This window comes from Etheostoma spectabile, chromosome 11 (assembly GCF_008692095.1).
Source record: "Etheostoma spectabile isolate EspeVRDwgs_2016 chromosome 11, UIUC_Espe_1.0, whole genome shotgun sequence".
In the NCBI taxonomy this organism is placed as follows: Eukaryota; Metazoa; Chordata; class Actinopteri; order Perciformes; family Percidae; genus Etheostoma; species Etheostoma spectabile.
In genome coordinates, this window is record NC_045743.1 from 20,804,364 (window position 1) to 20,815,111 (window position 10,748).

A 10,748-nucleotide genomic window follows, 5' to 3' on the forward strand; every position below is an offset into this window, starting at 1 on the left:
GGCTTTATGTCGTTTCCAATATTGCACACTGTTACTTTAAAAAAACAAGACAACGTATCAAAGAAATGTTTTTATTTAGCTTTTCAAGTAGCGCATCTAACCCTCCCGTCTTCTTCCTCTGCACCCTGCTGGCCCAGATGCATCCCAGTCGTTGTCATAAGCCTCTCCGTGACTCTCATAAAGATTATACGAAGCCCAGCAGGTTAGAACCGGAGATCTCACCGGTCGGACATCGCCCACCAGACGGTCTGCGGCGGCGATTTTGCAAAGCGTGAATGCTCTGAAACACAAACAGTACACAGCATACATATTTTGGTGTGTAATCATGGTTGTTAAAGTTCATGTACTTTATATAGCGTATAGTAAAGACTGACCGGGGCCCCTAACACATGCAAATGTTAGCTAACGTTACCGGGAAACTTAACTTACCCTTTTGTGTCGGCGAACAACCGTCATGTCGACGTCTGAACTCCGTCGGAATTCCCAAACTCCTGTTTTTTTTCAGCGGTGATTTTTGTTGCTTCCTTCAGCTTCTTTTTAAACAAAACGTTTCTTCTTGCTGCGGCGAGTATGCGACGTGCTGTTGTGAGTCGCGTTGAAAATGACATCATCACGCGTAGCTATGGTGACCAGCCACGCTGAGGCGTTACTCAATCTGCAATGGAAAACGGACGCAGAATGCGTTGAGTCGAGTAGAGGCGAGTCGTGGCGAGTCGAGTCGAGCTGTTACCAGCAGTGGAAAAACGCCAATAGACTTCTAGTGAAAGGGACTTCTTTTTGGAGCCAGTGAAGTCGCCCCCCTGCTGGAATTTTGATAGAATGCAGGTTAAAGGCACTCACTTTTCAGGCCAAGAAGCATCTTGTCAGAAGCATTACTTCATACAGTCGTTGAATATGACATGATCGCACCACCAACCTTTTCAATTTTCAATGAGGTCGTTGAGATAAGGACCAAATGAGTGTGTTCTTATTAAAATAGAACGTTGACTGTACATGTGATCCACTTTACCCCCTGTGCCATCTGACTCCAGAAGCCCAATCTAATCAGGTCTCTAAAGCCAGCTTGCTGCTCTAGGACCAGGCCACTCCATCCTTACCTCAGCTGATATGCATGTGGTCAAGAGAAGGAAGTGGCTGAGATAACTGAGGCGTTTCTCAGTCAGACAGCCATGAGGTAAGGCAACAGGAATCTCTCACAGGGCATTACCTCAGTCTGCAGGCCTACAAACTGCTGTTGTGGTGTCTAGAAAAAAAACAGAATTGAAAACCCCCTCCGTAGGTGGTACCTATTTTAGGGCCCTGGTTCATCGTTATTCTTATTGTCTGCTGGGGTAACAGAAAACACCGTGACTCATGATTTCACATTATGGGATTGGCTTGACAGCTAATTAAAGGATATGCCTGCTCTTGTTCAAGCATAGAGTGTGTCAATTTGTTAGGTGATTTCACATCTAGTGAAGTAGGTGTCTTTGTTTGGGGAGATGTGTTTTGGACTGAAAGACGTGCTAAGTAGTCAGTTAGTTTCTTTTTTAAATCCTTTGAGTCTCATCGTCGCTATATCCTCAAAAGCAATAATCTTTTTTTTTTTATCTGTAACAGTATGCTACGCTGCTTCCCGGCCCAACCGCAAGGAATGTTCAGAATGCACCTGAAGGAGTCAACAATAAAAGTATTTAGGAGACGGTAAATTGCACACAATGACTGCCCAGTACAACAGATGCCTTTGTTGTGTGTACTCCCAGCTCACCACAGAGGTACAGCACGGGCAGGGATCCTGTTCCACTGCTGTAATCTGAGATGAAAAAAAAAAGAAAAGCAGGGGAAAAAAAAAAAAGAATGGGTAACTTCAGATGCTATCTCCTCTTCTGCATCATCTGAGCCATCAGAGACAATCAAAGACTGTGTGTGGCACACTCACTCACCCTGATCCCGAGCCAAGGCGCCGCAAAATTAATTTTGATCCGAGCGATATCCACGAGCTCAAGGCCAATGCGTCTACGCCCGTAGAGGACCCCACCCCAAGCCATCCGAGTCCTCGTGTCTCTGATGTTTTTGACTCGGTGCCCTCCGCGGTGGCTCACTCTCAACAAATGGCTAAATCTACAGGAATGTCCATGTATCAAAGTCTGTCTCTAATGTGCTGCTCTTGCGAAGCTATGCGGACTCGTCCCATCTGATAGCGGGCAAAAGTAAACGTTTCTCTGTCACTGTTCATCGCCCGGAGATACGAGGGATTTGTTATTTCTGGGGTGTTTTTCTTTCTTTCCTCACCTCTCGTCTTTATCTCCCTTGGCAGCTGGCGCCAGGCGTGTGTTTAGAAGAACGGGACGTTGTTTTCCTTCGCGCTGTCAGGGAGGCCGTTTAAACCTGAAGTGGTGCAGCGCTACGTATTGGAGATGGTGCGTGCACACACAAACGAACGCACGCACGCGCACACACACACACACACACACACACACACACACATACACACTTGCAAACACATTTGTTCGGCATACTTTCCAGGACTCACTTCCATACCCTTTCGACCTGTCTTGCTCCCAACCAGCGCCCTTAAGCTAACCCCAATAAAAAAAAAGCAATCATGTTAGATTGTGCTGAATGCAATAATATTGGAGGGGGGGGGGGGGGGGGGGGGGGGGGGGGGTCGTCTCAGATTTTGAGAATAAAGTTGAAATATATTGAGAAAGAAATCATAATGATGTAAGAAAACTTAAAGGAAAAAGTCATAATATCCTGAGTAACGGCTGCAATATTTAGAATTATGGTGTTATGTTTTGAGGATAAAGTTGCATTTTAGGATGAATGTTTCGATTTTACAGACATTTGAAATGGAATCTTCAACTTTCTTCTCATGACATCATGACTTCTTTCTCAATAACAACTCTTGAAACTTAGCACTGCCACGTTTTCCATAAAAGTTACAACTTTGTTCTCCTTTCATTGCCAATTTTTCTTGAATCTATTTTCACGCAATACAAACTTTTTTCTTAAAATATGACATACTACATAACATGTTTACCTTGTTTACAGGGCATGACAACCTTTTCTTATAAACACTTATTTCATATTTCTATATTTGGTTATGTTTTCTCACTTTGCAACATTTTCTAAATTGCTGAGCTTTGAAGGCCACCTGACTTATACAACTTCTTTTTGAAAATGATTTAAGCATTATTTCTTAAAAATTCTGACTTTATATATTACACTGTATGACTACAGTACTTTTACCCCAAACACACTAAACTATTTTTCTCAAAATATTTCAACTTTATTCTTGAAATCTCGGATATTAACAGTGTCCTTAAAAGTTTGACGAAACCAAATCGGGTTCACCTCCAATTCAATTTTCAATTCAATTTTATTTATAGTATCAATTCATAACAAGAGTTATCTCACGACCTTTACAATAGACCACACTCCGAATTTACAAGGACCCAACATTTCTAATAGTTTCCTCCAGAGCAAGCAACAGTGCGACAGTGGCGAGGAAAAACTTCCTTTTAGGCAGACCCTCGGTCAGACCCAGCTCTGGTAGGCGTGTCTGACGGGCCGGTTGGGGTTAGAATGAAGAGTGGCAATAAATAGAAAAAATTAGTATTTGTAAAGTTCGTTGTAGTAGTTCATGCATAGCAGGACGCTGTGCGGCATTACAAGGCACAGCAGGACGTTGCAGGACTTTGCAGGACGTAGCAGGCACCGCAGGTAGCAGTTGAACATGCATCACAGAACGTGTAGCGGACCATGGCGACAGCTGCTACCCTGATTTCGGAGCCTCTCTGATCCAGGGAACATGCTGGTGAAAAAAGAACATAAGGACTCCGGAATGACTCCCCAGAAATAGGTTAGTAACACGCATTTCTGGACATGGTGCACTAATGAAAAGATAGAAAGATAGAGGAAGAGGAGCTCAGTGTATCAAAATAAGTCCCCAGCTGTTTAAAACTATTACAGCAAAACCAAAGAGACAGTAAAGAGAGCTCCAGCCCGGCCGGGCTAGAACTCTCCCCAACCAGATCGGCTGTATGCCTAGTCTCCCTTTAGTTCTATTATATTCTTGATATATGTTTAGAAAATCTGAAAACTATGTGACTAACTACTACTCCCTAACAATATTCGATTCTATGCCCTACTATGTATCAAAATAGTCCCCAGCTGTCTAAAACTATTACAACAAACCAAGAGAACGAGGTAAAGAGAGCTCCAGCCGGCGGGCCAGACTCTCTCCAACCGATTGGGCTGTATGCCAAGTCTCCCTTTAGTTCTATTATATTTCTGATTATTGATAGATAAATCTGAAAACTATGTGACTAACTACTACTCCCTAACTATTCGATCTATGCCCTAACTAGTGTATCAAAATAAGTCCCAAGCTGTCTAAAACTATTTTACACAAAACCAAGAGAGACAAGGTAAAGAGAGCTCCAGCCCGGTCGCCCAAACTCCCCCAACCGGATCGGGCTGTATGCCAAGTCTCCCTTTAGTTATATTATATGAAACTATGTGACTAACTACTACTCCCTAACATATTCTATTCTATCCCTAACTATAACTTTATCAAAAGGAAAGTCTTAAGCCTACTCTTAAATGTGGAGACGGTGTCTGCCTCCCGAACCCAAACTGGACCTGGTTCCACAGGAGAGGAGCCTGATAGCTGAACGCTCTGGCTCCCGTTCTACTTTTAGAGACCTAGGAACCACCAGTAACCCTGCATTCTGGGAGCGTAGTTCTCTCCAGGGTTGTAAGGTACTATGAGCTCTTTAAGATAAGATGAGCCTGACCATGAAGCTTTGTAGGTGAGAGAAGGATTTTAAATCTTCTAATTTTACAGGAACCAATGCAGAGAGCTAAAACAGGAGAAACGTGATCTCTTTCCTGATCCCGTCAGAACACGTGCCGCAGCATTCTGGATCAGCGTGTAGTCTTTATGGATTTTTTCGAGCAGCCTGTAGAAAGAATGCAGTAATCCAACCTAGAAGTAACAAATGCATGACTAATTTTCTGCATCTTTTTAGACAGGATATTCCTGATTTTTGCAATATTACGTAGGTGAAAAAAGGCGATCCTGAAATTTGCTTTAAGTGGAATTAAAGGACATGTCCTGATCAAAGATGACTCCAAGATTCTTCACAGTGGGGCTGGAGGCCAGGGTGATGCCATCCAGAGTAACTATATCTTTGGATAGTGCGTCACGGGGTGCTTGGGTCCGAGAGCAATAACTTCAGTTTTATCTGAGTTTAACTAGAAAATTACAGGTCATCCAGGTTTTAATATCCTGAAGGCACGTTTGAAGTTTCTAACTGTTAGTTTCATCCGGCTTGATTGATAGATATAATTGAGTATCATCGCATAACAATGAAAGTTTAGGAGTGTTTCCTAATAATACTGCCTAAAGGAAGCTAATAAATGAACGATTGGACCGAGCACAGATCCTTGTGGGACCCATGACTAACCTTGCGTGCCAGAGGATTCATCGTTAACATGAACAAACGTGATATCGTCTGAAAATAAGACTTAAACCAGCTTAGAGCAGTCCTTTAATGCCATTAAATGTTCTAATCTCTGTATAAGATATAATGGTCAATGGTATCAAATGCACGCTAAGATCTAAACACAAGTACAAGATAAGTCCTTTGTCTGATGCAATTAGGAGTCTAGTATTTTAACAAGTGCTGTCTCTGTGCTATGATGAACTCTAAATCCTGGACTGAAAATCCTCAAATAACGGTTGCTATGCAGAAAGTCGCACAGCTGTTTGGCGACTGCTTTCTCAAGATCTTAGAGAGAAATGGAAGGTTGGATTAGGTCTATAGTTGCTAAAACATCTGGATCAAGGTTTGGCTTTTTCAGAAGAGGTTTAATTACAGCTACTTAAAGTACTGTGGTACATAGCCTGTTAATAAAGACAATTGGTTATATTCAGTAGTGAAGTGTTGACTAATGGTAAACTTCTTTAAGTACGTAGTCGGGTGGATCTAAGAGGCAGGTTGATGGCTTAGATGAAGAAATAATTGAATTAAATGTAAAGATCAAGTGAAGCAAAGCAGTCAAAAACATGTATCTGGTTTTACAGCTGTTTCTAACGTTCCTGATTTTAGAGATAACCAGTTAGGCAGGTCTTGGTGAATTTTGCTTCTAATAGTTATAATTTTATCATTGAAAACTCATAAAGTCGTTACTACTAAGAGCTATGGAATACTTGGCTCAGTAGAGCTTGACCTTCTGTTAGCCTGGCTACAGTGCTGAAAAGAAACCTGGGGTTGTTCCTATTCCTCTATCAATGACGAGTATACGCTGCCTGGCATTACGGAGGCCTTCATACGTTTTAAGACTATCTTCCCAGGTTAAACGAAATTTTCCAGTTTGGTGGAGCGCCAGATCTTCTCAAGTTTCCGCGATATTTGCTCCACTGCCCATATTCCAAAATGAGCTCCCATGTGTGTCACACACACACACACACACACACACACACACACACACACACACACACACACTGTGCGTGTTTATCTCTTGAAGATGCTTTAACCCTCCTGGTGTCTTCAGGTCTAGTTTGACTCCTTTCCAACAAGTTTCTATATCAGAAATTTGGGTTTCTTTCAAACTAATTTTCCAAGAAATGTAACGTGGACGGTTCCCAAAAACGCTCCTCACAAGTTAAATTAATAATCAGTTCACTACTTTCGTTGAATTTGTGTGTTTGCTCAATTTTATGGCTTTTGGAGAAAAAAATATTGTTAAAAGAACTTTAAAAGAAGTGTAAAAAAGACCCAGAAATGTCAATAAAAGTGACTAAAATGTGAACAAATGTCAAATAAAGTGACAAAAAATGTGAAAAGATGTCGAAAGAAAAAAATGTGGCAAATGTTAAAAAAAAAAACTTTAAAAATGTTGGGAAATATCCCCCAAAAATTCAAAAGGCTCAGAAACAGTCGACAAACGTTGAAGAAGTGACAAAATCACTGAGGGACAGCCACAAAAGGGTTAAAAAAAAGACAACCATGACCTTGATAAAAGGGTTTTCATTTTAAATTTGGACTCAGAAAAGGAAAGATTTCCTGCATGTAGTAGTAGTAGTAGTGTAGTTGTCAGTAGAGAGACTATCTGTTTGGAGGATAATCTGCTGAGATTGTGTGTGTGTGTGTGTGTGTGTGTGTGTGTGTGTGTGTGTGTGTGTGTGTGTGTGTGTCCTTGAGAACTGCAGTGGTATAACTGATGGTGTCAGTTTATTAAAGCCTGATGTTGTGTTGGTCTGTAGTTCTGGTACATTTAAAGTTAGTTAGCTAGTGATGGTGTTGTTAGTGTTCTTCACCTGTTACCTAGGTTACACCTGTTACCTAGGTTACACCTGTCTGTTGATTCGATAGAATGGAGGTTGTTGAACGCCCTCGCTCCCGTTTGTATTTTAGGTTTATTATTTCCATGCTACAGTAGTTACACTGCATTTAGATAATGGAATAGCAGGTTTATTGTTATTATTTGCTAGCATATATGATCCTATGCCTGGTGCTGTTAGCTACAAATGGTATTATTTCTTGTAAACTCACACACCACCACACACACACCACACACACACACCCACACACACACACACACACACACACACACAAAACACACACCAATCCACTAGCAGAATAATAATTTCCTATTTTACCGTATTTTCTTGCCAGAAACCAATTGAGCCACACGCACAAAATGTAGATCATTGAAATTGAAGGGGAAGATTAAAAAAGAGAAACTGGATCTGTGAATTTTCACAGAATCCCATCTGAATTCCCATCTTGCTGCTCAGTCAGAATCTTATGAACGTGTAGTCCCAGTCTCTGTCATAATAATCCTATAGGGGATGTTGTAGGCCTGTTGGCAGACAGCCATATAAAACGGAGCCAACAACATATAAAGTTCCTCAGCTTGTACTCTAGTAACATGTGTGTGTCCAGTACATTCACAAGGATACTTTAACTTTTATACTTTAAGTACATTTCCAAGCCTGTGCTTTGTTACTTTTACATAAGTATTTTTGACACAAGTATCTGTACTTGTACTTGAGTATGGGAAGTGAGTACTTTTGCCATCTCAGCCAATAAACCAGAGCAGGTTTTTCTCCCACCCTGGACTGCTGTGTGGACGACTAAGGTTAGGCTTAGGGTTAGGGTTAGGGTTAGGCTTAGGGTTATGGTTAGGGTTAGGGTTAGGCTTAGGGTTAGCCTTCCTTCCTGAGACTATTTTAAAGCACCATTGCTCTGTCCGGCGACAGTGATTGGTTTAAAGAAATGCCAATAAACCAGAGCACGTTTCTCTGCCATCCCAGAATGCAGTGGGGACTAGCCAGACTCTAGCGATGCAAGACTACTAGAAATGTAAATGCTGCTTGAACAAAGAACTGATGGGGACATTTTGTGAGCTATGGCAGTTTGTCCCATCGTGTTTTCAATCACAATCCGAGTCTGTGAACGTGTCTCCTTGACAGCAGCCGCAACCGCCACATCCCGCCGCTCTAACCAGCAAACATCTAACGGCTCCCATTCTTCCCTCATCCCTCCGAACAAAAGCTCCTTCTCTTCTTTTGATGCCACGGGTTTTTTTTCTGAGTCTTCTTCACTTTGACTCGGGCCACCCTCCTCCCTGCTCCTCCCTGCATATTTTCGGTGTTGTGTTTTTGGTATGCTCTTGAAAAGGCCCGCAAAAGACGGGACAATGGGGCACCTGCCAGGATAATGGGCCCTCAGAGGGAAACACAGCTGGGGCCGAGAGTCACACAGGAGCGACGATGATGGCTCCACTTTAAAGTGGTCAGAGATGATCCACACCTTGTATCCCCCTGGCTGGAATTCCATCTGCCACACACACAAACACACTACACACAAACACACACACACACACACACACCCCACACACAACACACACACCAAACACACAACGCACCAAAGCAGTCTGTACATACAAGCAACCACGCAAGGTACCACACCACTCTTGGAGATCGATATGTCTGTTGTTGCACAAGGGGGAGGATGGGTGTTTGTCTTCCTTCTGAGTGGAGTATGTTCTGCTCAACCACAATTACACACACACACACACACTGCCTGCTACCAGCACTATCAGAGGGCCGACTATGACACCGCAATGTGAACAGAAACTTTGCTTGTCGGGAAACAAAAGCCAGACTGTTTACATACTGTTTCTACATGTACACAGGACATTAGTCACCAGGATTCCTTTCCCTTTTAAAGGTTGTGAAAAAAAAGTCCCTCTTCAGTCCAAAATACCATTAGTGAGCTAAATTTAGCTGGTCAATAGGTCTGGGGGGGGGGTCAACAGCAAGATGTCTGAAGGCATGAATAATGTGGAGCAGAAGCAGAGAGGGGTGGGGTGCTGATTATAGAGCAGCTCATCTTTCTCTCCTCAAACATTTTTCGAGTACTAACGTGTGCAAAGGAGAACTCGTTAGAAACAATACAACTTTCCATGAAGCATGTCTTTGTAATGCATTATAAACAGTCATAATGGGTTATAATCTGCTTAAAATGCTCTATTGAACCTCTTTTCTGATTGTTCAATGTCAATGTTTGATGTGATTCGTTAGCACGTTTGTTCTGTCTTGTATAATAAAGGAACATTTTTAAAAAAAAGAATCTGTTTGTGGCACATGACCGTATTACCAAGGGGCTTTATTTTGAAAATGCTGAGGCATACCCATTCACAAACAGGTGTAAACTAGTCGTTATATGACATACTGTTTCAATGTCAATGTCAAATGTCGAGCCTAGAATAATAACTGGCAAGTAGTCTTTACCTAGGTACTGTCAGGGCTCTCATACTCTGCTCCTGACTGGCTAGTAGTCTTTACCTAGGTACTGTCAGGACCCTCAAGCGTGGTAAGAAGCGAACCTGAAGTCGGCAATTAGCAACTGGCTTCTATGACTGGCTAGTAGGAATTACTCTTTACCTATACTGTAGGGGCCCCCCTCGACTCTCTTCTGGAACTGGCTGGATAGTCTTCCTAGGGAATCTGTCAGGGCCGCCTCTCTATAGCTTCTGTGCAGGGTATTCTGACTTGGTCTAGGGTCATGCAAAAAGAGGTTGAAGAGGGACACTAAATATGTTGAGAAGAAAATGGAATGGGTGAGAGATGATGAGGAAAAGAAAGAAATTAAAGTGGGTAAATGGGGATGGTGTTAAAGGTGGTTAATGAAAGAATGGAGATGGTGTAAGAATTTAATATAATTAAGACAAGGATAAATAGAGAAAGATGAGTATAAGAGAGAAAGTTAATGAGAATGAAAATTAACTTATGAAAATAAAAGTAAAAAATAGGTAAAATGTTTATGGGAATTTGTGTTTGATGAAAAAATTAAATATTTGAAGTTAAAATAATGGTAGTATGAAAAGGGAAACCAAAAAAATGAAATAGTTGGGGATTAGTGTGATGTCCTGACAAGGATTCAAATAATAAAATTATTTAACATCATTTATTTTTTTAGAGATGGAAAATGGTAAGTGCAAATTATTTTTTACAAAAATGCTAAAATGGAATAAAATACAAATGTTATTTAGAATAAGTTAATTACTTTCCCTTCCATTTTGTTATTTCGGGGGGATGAGGAGAACGAAGGAAGAAGAAAGTAGAGGTAGAGAGGAATAGAGAAGGGATCGGGAGCAAGAACGAGAGTAGGGAGAAGAGGGGGAAGAAGGGGAAGAGTAGGAAAGATGGAGAAGAAGAGTGGTGGGCTAGGCGGTTGGTAGTTACTGTC